The 18821-nt window shown below is 47.8% G+C and overlaps 1 pseudogene; it reads left to right on the top strand.

Annotated features, from left to right (window-relative positions):
• LOC119912176 overlaps nucleotides 1-16808 on the top strand; it is a 56364-nt pseudogene extending 39556 nt beyond the window's left edge.
• Nucleotides 16809-18821: the final 2013 nt, after the last annotated feature.

Raw genomic sequence — 18821 nt, 5'->3', positions numbered from 1 at the left:
ACCGCTGGCAACAACAGTGAAGACACCAAAAATGAAAATGTCCAAATTGGGCCCAATTAGCCATTTTTCCCTGCCGTGCTAAAATGTAGGGAGTTAAATGAAAGATCCCCAGCGGTCGAGTTAAAACAGTCCTGTGACTGAAGGAGGATTCATGTTGCTGTTATCGTTGCTGTCACTCACATTAAATCATTCTGTTCCTTCATTCAAACCTGCTGTCACTCTGATACTTTACTTTTCCCTCGTTCCCTCCTACCTGCTTTGTCCTCCTCCTTTTCCTCCCCGTTCTTTTTTTCCCTCCTTACCGTCTGTCTCTTATCCTAATTTCCTTCCTTTTCACATTCTCACTCCGTTCTCCTGTCTCTGCTTCATCTTTCTCCTCCTCTCCTCTTCCCTCCTCCCAGGAGAGACCTTAAAGGAGCAGCAGGTTCCTCGTCACCTCCCCAAACCTTCCTCCTCCTTCTCATCCTCATCAACCAGTCGCCTCCGAGACTTCAAGGAGACCATGAGCAACATCATCCACAGCCGACCCCTCTCCTCCTCTTCCTCCTCCTCTTTACCAGCTGCCGTCCTCTCTGAAATCACCTCCTCCACCATCAACCACCACCTCCCCGCCAGCACCGCCGCTTCCTGCTCCTCCTCCAGTAAGCTCCATGACTGGGAGGCCGACAGCACCAGCAGCGAGTCCAAGTCCAGCTGCTCAGGGGGAGCAGGGTCGGGGAGGTGCCGGCCGGCATGGAGGCCACGAAGGGATGTGCTCAACATCGACAGCATCTTCAGCCGCGAGAGGCGAAGGCAGGCGGGATACAGCCCGCTCGGCGCCTCCCTGCAAGATGACTGCAGAGCTCCGGCCTCCGAAGGAGCAGACGCCTCCTTCCCAGCCCAGGAGGAGGTCAAGTCTGTCAGACCTGGCTCCTCCTGGACTCTCCCCACTACCTCCAACAGCCACAGGGCGGGTGGAGATGGACCAGGGGGTGGAAGGGGAAGTACAGGAGGTGTTAGAGGAGGGGCAGACCTGCCTCCTCCACCACCTCCTCCTCCCAGGCTGATCCAGAGGATGGAGAGCGGATACGAGAGCAGCGACAGGAACAGCAGCAGCCCGGTCAGCCTGGACCTGAACCTGGGAGACAGGTGACGACCTCCTGTCCCCGATTCACATCCTTTAGTTTTCAGTATTTGTTTAAATCTGTACATTTATACTATAATAAACTACTAGACTCTATCTGTCCTGTTATATACTGCAAACAGAGCAGCAGCTGTCATTTAACTTTAAGCTGAAATGATTTGTAGGAAATTAGTGATTTTTAAGGAAACCTACAAACACTTTCTTGTTGAAGCTTGAACTGTGACTGTGTCAAACATTCAAGATAATTATTACTGGATGCCAGTGTGCTCATATGTCATTCTCTTCTCTTCAGGGATTGTGCTGTGAAAAAGCCTTCATCCTCCTCTTCGTCAGGACCGTCATGGAGGAACATCCGGTCGAAGAGCAGTGGAGCTCTGCTGCAGGACCTCAGCTCATCCGGCAGGGGGAGCCTCGGTACGACGTGTGTGTTGTTCGTGTTCGCCTCCTTTTTCCTCGTTTTTCACGTTTGTTGAAACATTTTTAACATCATGAACCGACGCGCGTCTCTTTGTGCCCCGTCTAAACTTCACTTTGCGTTCTGCCGACCTGGAAACTTGTTGAAATGAAAGCGATCGTGCTGCTTTTACCACGTCTTTAAATGGATAGTAAAGCAAACTGAGCCACGGCCTTTCACTTTCAGCTGCTGCCCCTTGAAGCTTTTGCCGTTTAATGGAGCTACAGTGATGAGCGCGTCTTATCTAAACAATACGGTTACATCTCTCCTCTGTAGACGTCATTTTCGGGCCGACGGGGAACCCTCCGCGCAGGCTTTGGTCGTCTTCACTGTTGGAACTCTTGCCCACCACCTTGTTAATGTTAGCTGACTTAAGCTTTGTGTTGCTCACCAACAGCAGCGTTTGCAGTCCAGAGTTTATTAGCTTCTCACGTCATTGCAGCTGACGATGTATTCTGTGTGAACCGGCACAGTGAGCCCTGCCGTCCCATTGGCCAGCCTCGGCACGTCAACACAAACTTAATTTAGGGGCAGGACGCAGGAGGCACGGTCCCTCCTGAGGACGTCTCTTTTAAACAAATTTCCAACGTGATGTGAAAACTACCCGTGTAGGCCGTCTTGCAAGCGCATAGCTGGAGTTCACGGTGATGATTTATGTGTGTGTGTGTGTGTGTGTGTGTGTGCTGACCAGCGCCCCCTGCAGGCCGCAGCGAGCTGGACGAGCTGCAGGAGGAGGTGCAGAGGAGAGCGAGGGAGGAGGAGCAGCAGCGACAGCAGGAGAAGGAGAGGGAGGCGGCGCTCGGCTTTAACCCGCGCCCCAGCAAGTACCTGGACCTGGACCAGCTGCAGATCCAGGGTACACACACACACACACACACATTACACTCAGTTGTATCTTTGTATTAACAATGCATCATGGGACATGTGGCTTCTTAGGGTGCAATGAAAGTAGACTCAGGAATAAACTTCTTTTTCAGAGTCATCAGGACTCCACTAGAAGTCAATTTAAATAAGTAAATGTCAATAAATGAGAGATTTCCATCACTGATGGGGTCACTCAGCTGTTAGTTTGTGTGTGCGTGGTCAGCAGGTGTGTTGGACAGCAGGAATGTTCCTCATTGAGCAGCTGAAAGGCCCGACTCAGCCGCCACACAAAGGACACAATGACCCATGCAGTAATAAAGCCTGTGTGTGTGTTTCCAGCTGCTGGCTGCTCTTCACTTTATAATTGTATCACACTGTTTGTTACTGAGTGCAGATTACGCAGATCTCTGATTCAGAAACCTTTGAGTCAGGAGTCATTACCGTCCTACCTCATCAGTCTGAGAGCACATTCTCAGAGGTATGTTTCGTTAAGAAAATATAAAGGTGCATTTCGGAGCACGTTTCCTGCACACGTCTCTGGCCTTTAACTCTTTGAGTCGTACGCTCAAACCTTCAGCGGCATCTTTCTCTTAACCCTTAACTTTCACTCTCACCTGCTTCCACGAGTGAGTTTTATGGACAGCACAGACCGCCGAAAACAAAAATCTGTCCAGTGAAATGTTAGGTGCTCCAGCGCACTCTGGGGCCGGGAACAAGACTAGATTTAACGAGTTAATTAAAATGTTCAAAGTACACAGTGTGTGAAATAACACCGTTGCTGTAATCAGTAAAGTGGCGTCCCATTGGATGTACTGATGCAGTCACCTGACATGAAGCAACAAACTGCAGCTCTCTGGCCTCACCCATCAGAAGGGTTTTGCTAGAGGATCCGTGAAGCAGAATCACTAAGTGTGTGTGTGTGTGTGTGTGTTTATCCTGCAGGTAAAGGCGACAGCTTTGAGCGGTGCGTGTCGGAGGCGGAGCTTCTGCTGGACCAGTCGGTGCGTCTGGAGCAGGCGGGCGAGGTCGCCGCTGCGCTGTCGGCGGTCAACGAAGCAGTCTGTAAGCTCCTCCTCTGCTCCCTTCCTGACCCCGCCTCCTCCACTTTACACCCACATCACCTGCCCCCCCCCACACACACACTCCAAAATAAACACACTGTGAATGAGGTCATCCCCCCCCCCCGCCCACCAACCCTCTGCTTGGTTGCTAATGGAAACTAGAGGCAGCACAGTGGCTGAGAACATCAACGACCGACACTCCACACACACTCTGCTGGTGTTTTCTCCTCTCTGAACATTTAGACTAATTTCTCTCTCTCATTTCGTTTGATCTGTCAATCATACTTACACACACACACACACACACACACACACACACACACACACACACACACTGCCTTGTCCAGCATTCACCATCGTCTGCCGTCACTGCAGCAGCACGACAAACTCTTCAGTCGTTCACCCACAAAAACCTGACCGTCAAAAAAACCCATCAAAACAGAAGAAAAATACAAAACTGTGCCGAAACATCGATCGACAGATTAAAGAAAAGCGCCGCATATACAAAACCGAAGGGAACGAAACATTGAGACATTGAAACCTCCTCTCCCCTAAATCAAAGCCCGTCGGAGCAGCGTCACTTCCAGAAACTGTTCAAGTACAACTTGGGTCTCGTTTTGGTAGTTTAGTCAATCATTTCTGTCAGGAATAATTAACTTGTCATTATCTGGGAACGTGGAGACATCGTTAAATATCAGTTCAGGAAGCAGTCAGGCGATCACGCGGGGTGGAAACAAAGCACCAGGTTCGTCGTCGTATCTACATCCACTCAGCGTTTTTACTGCGTATCAGAATTGATCTCCGTCTATATTAAAAGGACTGAAAACGCACATGAAGTGGCCGCTCACGTGCACTGGGCATGTGCGTGCCGGGGTAAACAGGATGCAGATTGTCTACTCCGCAGCTGCAGAAGATTCGACAATGGAAGAAAGTTCTTCTAGAGACAAAGAGCAGCGATGGTGAAAGAACCACAGCAGAGATTTCTTTGCGTGGAGCGACGACGAGGTGGAACTGTTTCTGAAAGGAACACGGGAGAACGAAGAAGACGGTGGCGGCGGGAAACAGGCTGGGAGTCGTTGCAAAGCAAAAACGGAGACATGCGCAGTACAAGTTCAAAATATTTTAATAAAAACACCAAAACTCTGTCGGCAGCATCGTGTTTCTGCTTTGCGTGACTGATGAGAGCCAATCAGGAAGCCAAACGTGAGCGCCTGCGTCATCGTTTTTTAAAGCCCTCAGTTTTCACCTCTTCGCACTAAAACACTACCCCGGAGGGGAGGCGCACAACGAAAACAATCAGTACGTTGAGTTTGTCGCAGGCGGTCTTTGCTGCTTCTACCTGTCACACCCACAGTTTCCTGTTTTAAATGAAAACATGTCATCAGTATTAATTAGGCCATCATTGGCGACTTGATGTGGCCTTGATGAGTTCTGCGAACCCAGGCATGTTCACAGTCTGACAGTCGGATGAAATCGAGACAACGGCGCTAACTTGGAGAGGTCAGTGTTGTTGTTACTGAATGACTGACAAAACTCCTACAATAAGCTGTTATAATCCGGAACGATCCTTTAACTTGACGGCTCGGTTTGACGTAGTACGGACATTTGTGGTTGTAATTTTGTTAATTTAACGTTTGATGTCTGAATATAATTTCGCCATTTCATCATTGAGAACTAAACCTGAGTTGTTGTTCTTTTAATATTGTAATTTCTCATACCTACCATTCCCATAATACACACACAGTCACACATCACCATCATGTCAGCAGTCTGATATTTGATTTTCTGTCAGGTGTATATTTGCTTTGTAAGATTTTTGCATGAAATCATCATAACAAGTTATTTTCTGCATCCTTTTCCTTATTTATTCTTTCCCCTCTTTGTTTTTTTTCTTTTCTTTCTGTTGTGTATTTTCTGTTGACATGTGACACGGCTGCAGCCAAACTGCAGCTGGTGGCGGCTGAGGGCGGAGCTAGTAGTCACAGCCGGCTGCAGCGCTGCATGAGGAGAGCCCGCAGCCTGCAGCAACGCATGCAACTGCAGCAGCAGCAGCAGCAGCAGCAGCAGCAGCAGCAGCAGCAGCACTCAGAGGCAGGCAGACAGCCGCCGCAGCAACAACAGGAGGAGGGGCAGCAGCTCCAGGAACAGCCCAGGTACCACCTGTAGTCCGCTCAGCCAGAAGTCACGCAGTGTGTCAAATATTTTAGCTGGAATCGCTGGGGAGGATGACTCACAGGCAGGACCAGGTTTTGGTCTCTGCAGAAGATTTGCAGCACCGACCGATCACTGCAACTGACCACTGAAGCAGTCTGACTGCAGCCAGTCGCGTTGAGCGATCAGGAGGTTGAGGTGTCAGTTCAGAGCAGCAACAGACAACAAACGGCAACATGCAAAACTACAAATGAACAAACTAACACACCAAGACACTCCTGAGGAGGTTGATTTTTAATGTTATAAAGTTTATTTAGAATTAGGGCTGGACAAAAACTTTATCACGATAAAAATTATCGATAATTATCACGATAAGTATCAAATCGTTATTTGTTTTGAGTTTAAAGGCTGATTTTTGCTCCTGTGTGAAAGTTGAAGAAACTTAATGGTTAATTGTGGTTTAACCTTTTCTTTATGGTCAGAACAAACCCTTGATGCCAAACAGTGGATCAGTTCACAAATCAGGCAGAACATTCAAAACAATTCTGATAAAATCTTTGTCAACAAATATGCATGAGTAAAATTAAGTAAAAGCTTTTTTCAGTCCTTTGTCCTCAACAAAATAAACATCCTAATAAAAAATTAAGTCCTTATTCGTATGATTCAAGTGAATAAACTAAAAAATTTGTTGAATATTTATTGAACATTTGTTATATTGTCATGGCTCTTTATTATTTTATTGTCCAGCCCTATTTGAAATACAAAATTGAATAATAAGCCTGATTTATACTTGTGTGGAGAGTCTACGCACGTGGCCACACATTTATTCTTGTCCACTGCGTTGACCGCTGCCGGCCGAGCCAGCTAACTACCAGTTTAGCCCTCCGCTAACTTGAACGGGGGTAATAGTCTCCACGGGGAACCTCTGTAGCCCCGACGTGTAGTTAGTTTAGCCGTAGTAGCACCGACGCTACGTAAAATCTCTTTATTTGTCCCCGTAAGGAAATTAGTTTGCAGAACTAATTCAAAACTAAACACGTTTAAAGAAGAGCTGTGTTGTTTGTTCTGTGCAACACTTTCACAATCTGACTGTAATGAAGACCGCGGCCTCCGGGGGGCGCTAGCAGCGCTTTAGAGACAACAGAAGTGTTGTCGTGACAAGCAGCTAATTCGGAGGGTGAAACATGGTGAGAGATCGTCGGCACTCCCCAGGAAACACACACACACACACACACACACACACACACACACACACACACACACACCCTGTGTTTAGCCAGAGCTCTCAAACGACACCATCTGTTCACATGCTGCAGGCCAACACACACTTATACACACACACACTTATATACACACACACTTATATACACACACACACACACACACACACACACACACACAGGTCCTAATCTCTCTCTCTCTCTCTCTCTCTCTCTCTCTCTCTCTCTCTCTCTCTCTCTCTCTCTCTCTCTCTCTGCAGTGAAAAGCCTCTCTCGCTCCAAATACTTCTGACAGAGAGACAGGGCGACCAATCAGCTGCCTGTAAGGACCAGCAGATCCCGCCTCTCTCTCCCTGCCTTGTTAAGCCCCTCCCTCCCAAAATGAATTCAGTGTCTGACCCCGCCTCCAGTGCCGGGGCCCTTATAGCTTCACCGAGGCAGGACAGCAGCTCTCACATCAGGAAACCCCTAACCAACACCAGGTCCCTCCCTGCTCTGTGCGTGGACACCTGGGAGCAGAGCCCACTAGGCGACTTGGCCCCACCCCCTCCACCTGAGGAGCCGGACCATCCCCCCAGTGGGCCAGAACGCCTCCTGTCTCCATCTCAGCACAGGCCCCACCCAAGCCATACCCCCGAACCCCGTCGCCTGTTGGCACCTGCGACAGGCGTCCTCAGATGGAGGAGGAGCCATATTACACAAGACACCCACAGGCCACGCCCCCTGCGTCTAACCCCGTCTCCAGACCATCCCCGCCCCATTCCACCTACCCAGCCAGGAACTGGTCCTGCTTACACCTGGACCGACCTGATGTTGTTGATTCTCCTGTAGACCTGCCAGTCAGCTCGCACCTTTACTCCCCAGACCCCCCTTCCAACACCCTCCCGCCTCCTGCAAGCCGGCCCGGTCTGCCCTCCTCGCCGCCCCCCAGCCAGGACTTCAGATCTGCCCTGCCTGTGGAGTGCTGGGCAGAAAACGTCAACCGATACTACGACTCCCAGAACGCAACAGAAGGCGACGGAGCGGCGGCGCCCGACGAGGAGCTGTCGGAGCTGGACTCTCTGTACCAGGCCAGTCTGCTGGCTCCCAGCCTGCACCGGGCAGCCGTGGAGTCAGTCCTCAGCCAGTCAGCAACAAGCCAGGTAGGAACTGCACAGTCAGAGGCAAGAGCCAAAAACGTCGAGGTAAAAGAAGAACCTGTAGACATATGGATGATAAAACAAAATCGACTCCAGCTGTTTCTTCTTGGCCGTACTCCTGATCGACGTTAAGCTGCCGTCAACAAGACTAAACACTTCAGCTCCAGAGTGTTATTTCCATCAAAAGTCTAGATTAGAGGGCAGGCTTTTATTTTCTGTCTCAAATTGATACCATGTTAAAAAACAAGCAGCGTTGGGCGGGCCCTTGCATGTGTAGCGCGTCGAGGTGTGAGGCGACCGCGTTGCAGATGTGCGGCTGTGAATTTGCAACGTGCTTCGGACACTGCACGAAGGTGTTAATCGTCACTTCCTGTGTCCCCTTTGTGGCGCCGCATAGCACTTGGCGCTATGACTATAACTGAATATCGGCATGTATATGTGTTCAGGGCGGGACTCTTATCAAACGTGTAAAATTTGGTACAGATCTTAGATTGGACGGTCAAGTTACAACAACTTCCTGTGTCTTGGCGAAGCCACCGCCACACCGTTAACCAAAAACTCACAAGTTTTACAACATGGCATTGTCAACGTGTTAAGGGAAAGTTTTGAAGTTGATATGGCCATCCTGCTAGGAGTAGTACATTACAGTGTAAAACGTATCATTTCCTGTTGCCAGCAGGTGGCGCTATGACCTGGAGTGGATATTGGCATATGGATGTGTTCAGGACGGGACTCTTATTATACATATAAAATTTGATGCAGATATGAGGATGTACACTGAAGTTTTAACAACTTCCTGTTTCACGGCAAATCATCGATTTTTGACAGAACGCCACGGGCAAACTGGTCGACTGGTAATAACCGTTTGTACAACTTTTAATCGTCAATGCCTTTAGAAGGCACAGCGAAAATTCAAAGTCGATCGGACTAATTCCCTAGGAGGAGTTGGTTAAAGTACAGAGTGTGTAAATCGACAAAAATGACCATTAAATCCAAAACGGCTGACTTCCTGTTCGGTGTCGGGCATCGCTCCAAGAGGCTTTTTTGTGCGTCTGGACATGATACACGTACCACAGAGTTTTCGTACACGTAGGTGAAACTTAGTCAATACTGACATGGTGACGGTTAGATTTATATCTCTCCAATGCAGCGTAGTTTAAAACTCAGTTCAAAGGCTTCTATTGAGGTGTTTTTATGCACGAACTGGAGATGTGTAATAAAAACAGGTGAGTGGAAAAGCACTTGTCTCCCCTTGGTTCTGCAGAAACAGACAGAGTTAGTACTGCACCTGCTGTTCTTAATATATATATATGTGTGTGTGTGTAGGTGTGAGGAGAATGCTGTCAGGATCTGGACGGTCCAAAACGCCGACGGCTGAGATCGAGCGATTCGCCTACAGAACACCGGTTGCACCTGTTCATAAGGTACCGACTGACTGACTATTAAACATTTTATGGTTAACACACAGATTTGATCTGATACTGACCTGATTAAGCGGACTGGGTTCCAGCCAGACGATCCAAATGTTGTGCGTCAGCTGATGAGTTTGAAACTGAAAGAAATGTGGTGTTGGAAAGATATGAGATACAAGAGCTCTGCTGCAGGCTTCATTAGCCACTTCTAGCCTGTCAGAGGAAGAGTTGCATTGTGGTAATGTAGGCGGCAGGTGTTTGGACATTAATTAGAATAATGGAAAGAGGTTTTGTTTTTACTGAGCACCTGGCGTCTCTTTCAATTATTTTATTGTTCCTCAGACGCCTTTTTTTGGACGAGGATTGTGAGATCCTTCCGTTTTGTTCAAATACAAGATTTATTATTCAGAAAAAACAAAAACAAATTCTCCGTGGTTGACTTTCAACAGAACCTATAAACTTAAACTCTTCAGATAATCTTACAATACGATCACTAATTAGTTTCAGTCCTCCTCTCTCACTCAAACACCTGGTGACCTGGTGAGGAGGAGTGGAGGTAATCATTTTTACCAACATTAGTTCATAGTTATTTCAAAAGTTTCCTAAATCAAAATCCAGAGTCTATATTTTTTGATCTCAATATTTCAACAGAAAGAATAATATACATTCAAATCATCTTGTTTTGCTATAAATTAGTGACTTAATCGGAATAAACTTTTTATGACTCCAATTTCCATGTTTTTATGGATGAATAAATTTAACCTGGAGGGAAACGAGTGTCTTGAAAAAGTAAAGTATGTGTACAAAGTATACAGTTGGACAGCTGTGCAGTAATGTTACACTGTAAAAACTTGAAGGCAGATGTGCTGCAGCTCAGTGTTTGCCACACATAGACTTTTTGCATAGATGCGATCTATAACAAGACACGGTGGATATTTAACAAGCGCAGACCAGGTAAAGCGACAAGAACACACCGGTGCAGATGCCATCAGGTGGTTTCGTCTTTACGATAGGCTACGTCATTAAGCCTCCTCTACATGCGCCGCACCTGCTGGTGTGAAAACACGAGTTCTGTGTCTTTTCAGCGGCTTTATAAAACTGTACAGCTTTCGGGGAATTCAGATAATCTTTGCAGCCCTGATTGGGTGTCACTACACAGAAAGTACCACAGGTGTTTCCAGGTAACAACAAGGTGCAGCATCAAACATCCGTACAGTTTTATGGTCAAACAAAACGAGAGTGTTTGGAACTTCAGCATTATTATATCCTAACTACCAAATTTTGACTTCCAAGAATTTCCGTGTGATTTTGAAGGTGCTTACTTAACTTTAAAGACGTTATTACCGAGCGTGTGAAGCGCTACCCCGTGAACTTAACTCCTCCTCTGTCCTCCGTGCAGCAGCCGTCAGGTGAAGACGAGAGCTACAGCGCAGAAAACCTGCGACGCATCGCCCGCAGCCTGAGTGGAACCGTCATCGGGTCTCGACCCCAAAACCTGGCCCCTCCCACAGCTGCGTAAGTCTCACACACACACACACACACACACACACACACACACACACACACACATCATCACCTCCCTCCACTGGGAGTTTTCCTTAACGGCGTGCTGCCACCTTGTGTTTGCACGATGTAACTGCAGCCAGTGTGACTGTAATGAGACTGGTCAGAAAGGCAAACACAAATCTTGACATTACAGCTTATAATAATAATTTAGACATCAGCACTGCGTGTCAGCAGTAATACAGCTTTAGTAATCCGCGCTGTGATCAGTCTGTCACGCTCTCTGCCGGAGACTGAAACGTCCGGACAGCCGTTGGTTCAGATATTCACAAACATGTGGTGGTGATTTTTCATGTAGTGCTACCCACAGGTCAGGATTTCCTCTTGTCCATCACATGTCACCTCTACAGCTAATAACCGAGCTGTACTTTAAGATTAACCAGTGGTGGACAAAGTACGCAAATCCTGTACCTGAGTGAAAGTACAGATATCCTTCTTGAAATCACTCCACTAAAGGTAGAAGTCTTCAATTTAACTATAAAAGTACCTGCATTTAAAAATACTCAAGTATTTAACAGTGAAAAGTACTATGATGCTTCTGTTTGTTTGGTTGCTGATGTAATATAAAAAACGATCATCTAAATTTTGCCAATTAATTCAATCAGCTAATGGCGTCAGCTGTAATTTATGAGAAAACATCCTTTTTTATAAACTCTTCATGTGTTTTGTGTGTACAGTACAATATCTCCGTCTGAGATGGACGAGGAGAAGAAATTACTCAAGTAAAATACAAGTACCTCAAATTTGTTCTTAACTTGAGTAAATGTACTTACTGTCCACTCACTAACAGCCTGATCACATTTTAACATTAAGTTAGCACTTGGTCGTCAGGAGAAGTGCCTGTGAACGCATCAGACTGACTGAAAGACGAGGTTAGGATAGAGCAGTATTTTATTTGATTTAATTAATTTAAAGTATATATATTTTACACTTTTCACTGCAGTTAGTGCTAAACTACAAAGTTCTCTGAAGGAAACGTCCTTTAAGTTGTTTCACAGATCTTTAAAGTGTTGAAAACATGTGGATCCGTGTTCAGCCAGTTTATATTATTAAATTTAGCTTCATGATTTTATTGTGACGGAGACACCCTGTCTAACTAATTAGCGTCATTTGGGTTCCTTAAAGAACCTCTTTCTTAACCAACGAACACAGAGGAACTTAAATAAATACATTTAAAATGGCACGACATTAAAGAATGTTGCATCATTCTGTAAAACCCCTTTACCGCCCCTGAACCTGCTGCTGCTTCCTCCTCTCTGTTGCCGCTGGCGTTGAGCCATCTTGTATTCAGCCCTCAGGATTCGCCTCAGGCCGGCGCATTAAAGATTGATCGCTGATTTAGTTCTCCCCTTAAGCTTTTAACCTCGGCGCTTCGCTGCCTGATGTGAACCGACAGCTGAGCTTTGACTCCAGATATCACCGTCGAATCCTCGCGGCCCCACCGAAGCCTGATGTTTCCCCTCAGCCGCAGGGTGAGCCGGGCAGATTGTGTCTGCAGCTGAAACATTCAAGCTCGCATGGCTGCGGCATTAAACTGAAAACGTCCTCTTCGGAGTCTGACCTGCAGTCAGTGGTTATCTGAAGGAACAGCTTATCGCCGTATAGCCATTCCCTTCACGGCTAAAGTGAAAGGAGTCTCTGCACGAGAGGGGCGTCTCTATATTGAATCACCTGTACATCATTCGTTTCCCTTCAGTATAAAAGGTCAGCTCACCTGTGTTTTGTACCTGAGACGTTGCTGCTGTTACACAGCGCGTTCCAGGGACGCACCGAATGTTCGGCCACCGAAATGAACCGTCCGAAAGTAGCCAAAAAAAAGCACTTTCGGTGTTCGGCCTAATAAGTCAGAAGATTTTACTGAACAATTATGTTTTGACATGTCGGCAGTGTGGAAGCATTTTAAAGTGTTGAGAAAGAAAAGTGTTTTTTCCTCAGTGTTTCCCACAGGATGTGGACAGACTATGGCGGGGGGCCCGGGGGGGGGGGGGGGGGTCCAGGGCCCGGCCCGCGGGGGCCCGAGGGGGCCCGGTAAAGTAAATTACATGCGTTTACTTTTAATGGACACATGTAATATGTTTTATACTTTCTGTGAATATATAATCCAATCCTGTACAGACGTCTTATTTTGAAAACCGGACGTTGTCACATGCGTTTCCTCCTCGCGCTAAATCCATCCAGTCCGACCCGGTTTGATAAATAATGTTGTAACATGAAGACTTCACAGCCTCTCTTCAGGCAGGACTCTCTAACCTGCCTGTCAGCTCGCTCTGGGCCGCTTCACTTACTGTAAAGGCTGAATACGTGTGCACTCCAAATGTAGGTGCGGCCAGCTTCATCTCCTTCTCAGAAAGGAGAGACAGAAACACTCAAAGCGGTTCTTTTCTAAGAAATCAGCCACAGATGGAGCCGATGTGCTGAAATGCTTCCACACCGCCGACACATCAAAACATAATTGTTCGGTAAAATTTATTCTGTCTTTTGCCTTATTGGGCCGAACACCAGAAGTGCTTTTTTATTTATTTATTTTTTAAGTTGTTGCTATTTTTGGCCATTTAATTTCGGTGGATTCGCTGCATCCTTAATCTTCCCTGTACCATTTTCCCACAGGAGGCCTCCTGTCTCCTGCCAGGCTGTTGTTCTTAATTTACTTGCCTGGTAAAATAAAGGTACAACAAATATATAAAAATATTTCCTCTCGCCGGCTGTAGAAGGTAACGTCGTGATTCCACGTTCTGCACCTGGAAACTAAAGTGAGCTCTGCTGCAGGAGGAGGTTCAGTGTCCTGGAGAAATGAGTTATTAACTGGTGAAGTGTTTCCTGAAGTGTCCCGTTGCTCTGAAGCTGGATTAGCAGCTGCTTGCTAACAGGTGTGCTCAGTCACCTTTTTTTCATTCCTAGACAAATGAACTTGCATCTCAGAGATGCAAGAGCTCCAACATTGATCACATGTCTGACTTTTAATTGAGTTTTATTTCATCCAGTCATTTTTCACGGTGTTCCCTCCATCATGTTAACTCGTTTCATTTTTTACCCCCTCCCCTCTTTTTTCTTTTCCATTCTCCTTTTCTTCTGCTTGATCTCATATTCGACCCTTTTTTTCCTTCCTCTTGTTTCTTTCTTTGTCCCTCTCACTCCTCTCTGTCGCACCTCCTCCTCCATCTTCCTCCATGTTTTCCTCTCCTCCTCATTATCCCGTTCTTTCTTTGATCTGTCCTCCTCTTCACCCTGAAGGACCCCTCTGTGTCCAGGCCCCCCCTCAGACATGCCGACCTTCACTCCTCCTCCTCCTCCTCCTCCGTCGCCCCAGCACCTCCTCCCTGCACCTCCCTTCCTCCTCCTCCACCTCCCTCATTACAGATCACTCCCACCACCACCAACCCCGACACCACGGCCCCTCAGCTCCTGCACCTCCTCCGCCGCACCCCCCCTCGCAGCATCACGGCCCCCGAGCTCGGGCCTCTCATCCTGGGGACTCTCAGGTAACCTGCCGGCCCTCCGCCTCCGCTCTCCACCAGCCAAACAGTTTCTCCTTTTTCTTTTATCTGTTCATTGATTATTCATTCCATCATTCCGCAGCAGGAGTTTTAAAATCCGAGGGAAAGTAAATGGATCATTTATCCAGAAGGAATGTTCTCCTGTGTGCTCAGACTTCATGTTAGGATCTGTTTATCTAACAATGTCTCAGACTTATTATTATTATGGTCCACCAGAAATAAGTATTCAGGATCAACTAAAATTCAGCGCAGGAGGGAAAAATCTTTTAATACCGTGCGTTATGTTTTATTCTAAAATCTTATTTATCTTTATTTCATATGTTTAAAATAATCACTCATGTGCCTCTAGGGTCCAGTAAAATAAAATGCGTTTCTGTCACTGAGTTCGTTTCCAGCATTAACTCGTGATATTTCTCTGCATCATAAAGGCGGAGAAATCATACGACACGACAATAGCTCGATAACGTGAGCGGTGTTGTGGGTTAGCAAACCGCTACAGCAGCATGTCGTGGTGACCTGAACGCCTGTGGGCAGGTCATTCAAACATTTAGCTCGCGTGGTCTGATTCAAGAGATTCATTTGTTTCCTCCCACCTGCCAACTGAAATTCAGTTTCTCTAAATGTCAACATGTTCACTTTACAGCTTTGTGCTCTAATTGTTTCTCCTCCTCCTTTTCCTCCTCCTCCTTCTTTTCCTGCTCCTCCTGCTCCTTCTTCTGCTCCTCCTGCTCTTTCTTCTGCTCCTGCTGCTCATCCTCCTCCTGCTGATCCTCCTCCTGCTGCTGCTCCTTCTGCTCATCCTGATCCTCCTCCTGCTGCTCCTCCTGCTCCTCCTCCTGCTGATCCTTCTGCTCCTCCTCCTCCTGCTCTTCCTCCTGCTGCTCCTCCTGCTGCTCCTCCTCCTGCTGCTCCTCCTCCTCCTGCTGCTCCTTCTGCTCATCCTGATCCTCCTGCTGATCCTCCTGCTGCTCCTCCTCCTCCTGCTCTTCCTCCTGCTGCTCCTCTTCCTCCTGCTCTTCCTCCTTCTGCTCATCCTGATCCTCCTGCTCTTCCTCCTCTGCTCATCCTGATCCTCCTGCTGATCCTCCTGCTCCTCCTCCTCCTCCTCCTGCTCTTCCTCCTGCTGCTCCTCCTCCTCCTGCTGCTCCTTCTGCTCATCCTGATCCTCCTGCTGATCCTCCTGCTCCTCCTCCTCCTCCTGCTCTTCCTCCTGCTGCTCCTCCTCCTCCTGCTGCTCCTCCTGCTCCTCCTCCTCCTCCTGCTCCTCCTCCTCCTCCTCCTGCTCTTCCTCCTCCTGCTCCTCTTCCTGCTCCTCCTCCTCCTCCTCCTGATCCTCCTCCTCCTGATCCTCCTCCTCCTGCTGCTCCTCCTCCTGCTGCTCCTCCTCCTCCTGCTCTTCCTCCTGCTGCTCCTCCTGCTCCTGCTCCTCCTCCTGCTCCTCCTCCTCCTCCTCAGGTGTCCAGCAGCAGTTTCTGGTTGTGTCTGACCGGCGTCCGGCTGTCTCAGGTCAAAGCCTCCACAGCGTCGCGCTGAGTTACGGCACTCTGCCCCGGGCTCCTCGCCGAGCCCCGCCTCCCTCCAACACCGCCTCCCTCCCCAGGCCCAGAGTCTCCTCCGGTCCGGCCCCCCTGCCGGCTCCACAGAATCTGTACGCCACCCTGTCTCACCCTCGCCGCTCAGCCAACACCGCCTCTAACGGTCACTACCGGCAACCATCGCTGCCCGCAACGCTCCGCAGCACCTCGGCCCCCCGCAGCCGCTCCGCCTGGACATGCCCCCTGAGAGCGACTGGCGCCGTGACACGGACTACAGGACCGTCCGACCCAGCTCCTCCTGGGACCCCCGCACCGCTCGCCTCCGCCAGCCCCCCCCGGCCCGGCCCCGCAGGGACCCCCAGCTCTGCTCGCTCTGCCAGCAGCTTCCCGCGGCCGTCCCGTCCCTACTGCCTGTCCTGTGGCGCCTACGTGGCTCGGTTCCGCCCGGCCAGCTGATCAGACCCCCCCCCCCCCCCCCTTTCATTTTAAAGCTTTTCTTCTGTTCCACAAGTCTCGTATCCGTCGCCACGAGCTCCACGGCGAGGATCCAGACAGACGGAACGTGACGTCTCTGTATTTAAATGTGCCAACACGTTGGTGGATAAAACTCTCTGATTGGCTCCGATCATCAGGCGGGAGACACGACAAGCCGCAGCCACACAGACGCACCTGCACTGATGCAGAGGTGATTCTGACCCGGGCGGGACGGCGACCTGCTAACCTGCTGTCTGTTCAGAAAACTGAGACCGGTAATCAATAAATTAGTCGGGAGCTCTTATTACTCACTTTATCCACCGGTGTCAGATCAACATAAACACATTTATTTACGGCTCAGTATTTAACTCGGCTGATCTTCCAGGTTCAGTTTCTTACGTGATGATGAACGGAGTGCGTTTGGGTTTTGGACTGTCGGTCGCCTCTCGTGTTTGAGGACGTCGTGATCCTCATTTTCTGACATTCTTCAAACCAAACGATTAATTTGATAATTCATGAAAAGAGTCTGCGGTCTTGATGTGCGTCTTACCGGGTCAGCGCCGACAGAAGATGCTCGAACCGCTTCCTCAAAGATAAAACGATCAGCTCTACTTTTTTGTTTGTTTGTTTAGAGTTTAAAATCTACACACAACACCCTGTTTCTATTTTAAATGTGCCAGCTTTTATTTTGAAAGCATGTTTCAGTGTTTTTATAATGAAGTTGCTTCGTGATCATTTCTAAAGATGCACAGACTCAAATAGCGGCTGGACTAGCCGATCTTTGAATTCAGTTTTGCAGGTACTGCCTGTAAACCGGAACACTTTTTGTTTTACAAAGCAAAGAAGAAATGTTCAAGTCAAGCTCGACGTTTCCGTGCACATTAAAGAATGACTCCCAGTGAGGGAATACAGCTTATTCATTTGACCGAAGAATCGGATCAGGGCTCGCCCTCGCTCTGCGATCAAAGCCCCGGATCGCTGCGTCACTAACAAAGTGCTGAACGTTTCATTAGGGGTCAAACAGTGATTTCATCTGACCAACAGTCTAAACACAAACACAAATCCACTGCTTCACATCAGTGAAGCTGGAAGCAAGAGAGCTTTTGCGCGGTTTATCTGTAAAAAATAAACACAAACAAAACAAGACGATCGACGCAGATGATCGACGAGTCTCTTCAGCCTCGGAGGGTTGAATCTGACAGCAGGTGGGAAAAGGAGAATAGGCGGCCGGGAGCAGAGTGTTAGTGAACAGACGGCAGCTGCGCAAACCTCAACAGGAAATGAAGGACAGCGGAGACACGACAGGAAGGAGAAGAGGAGCTTTTGAAGGAGTTGGTCTCTCGTTTGAATATAAATCTACTCTACTTATTACTCTATTTATTTTTGTAGGCTAGGAGTTGTGCGTAGATGAATCTATTCTACCTGCCTAACATGAATATACTCTCTCCTATAGACCTGATCTAATTTTCTAAAGGCAGTTAGCCGCCTTGTTTGGGATGTGGAGCCTTCTTATATTGTACACGAGGCTGATTTCTGTCTTCTCAGAGCGCATTTAGATTATTAACAAAGCTTTTATTTTGACAGAGTTGCAGCTAATATTTAGCATGACGTATCATAGCCTTGAGAGATTCGCTCGACGTCGGTGTACTTCTATCGTAATCATGATATATATGCAGATCTGTTTTAGTGCAGCGACTCGACTGCATGTAACTCTACTTTAGTGCACTTCAGAAGTGTTGACGATAGATTTCTTTCATGTGCTCGTTGCCGGTTTCCTTTTGACATCTCTCCCGTTGTTCAGGGAGACGCTTCTTTACACGTAGGAGCTCGTTTTTGTACTTTAGATGATGAAGGAATGTGACTTCTGCAGAGTTGATCTTTCCTATACTGCCAAGAACCCGGGGCTGACCCCGCCCGCCTGGTGCTCTAGGTGAGCTAAAGCAAACAAACCCAAGTCTGGTCTGAAGTCTGAGTCCTTTCACCTGCCGTCGCTCTGCAGATTACGCTTAAAGCTCGGAGGAGCTGAACAGGATTCGATCATTTCGTCGCTCCAAACCAAAATTCAACCTCTCACCTGGCAGGAAGTCTTCTTTTCAAAATAAATTTAATTTATCTCTGACGTTTTTCAGACCAGACCTGAGTTCACAGTGATGATGATGATGATTCAAGTGAAGAGAAGTTATTTTTTCACCATGTCGAACTTGTGTTTTTGACTTTTTGCTTCGCCAGATTTAATTTTGTTTTTTTGTTTTTGGGTATATTTTTGATGCTTATTTTTCTACACTGTAGACTTAACAGAGATGATACGATGATTAAAATGTTTAAAGGTTC

Source organism: Micropterus salmoides, unplaced genomic scaffold (genome assembly GCF_014851395.1).
Source record: "Micropterus salmoides isolate LMB-PRFRI ecotype aquatic unplaced genomic scaffold, ASM1485139v1 Ms_hic_scaffold_2, whole genome shotgun sequence".
In the NCBI taxonomy this organism is placed as follows: Eukaryota; Metazoa; Chordata; class Actinopteri; order Centrarchiformes; family Centrarchidae; genus Micropterus; species Micropterus salmoides.
The sequence above is the reverse complement of the archived record's forward strand: the minus strand, read 5'-3'. Positions and strand labels throughout refer to the sequence as shown.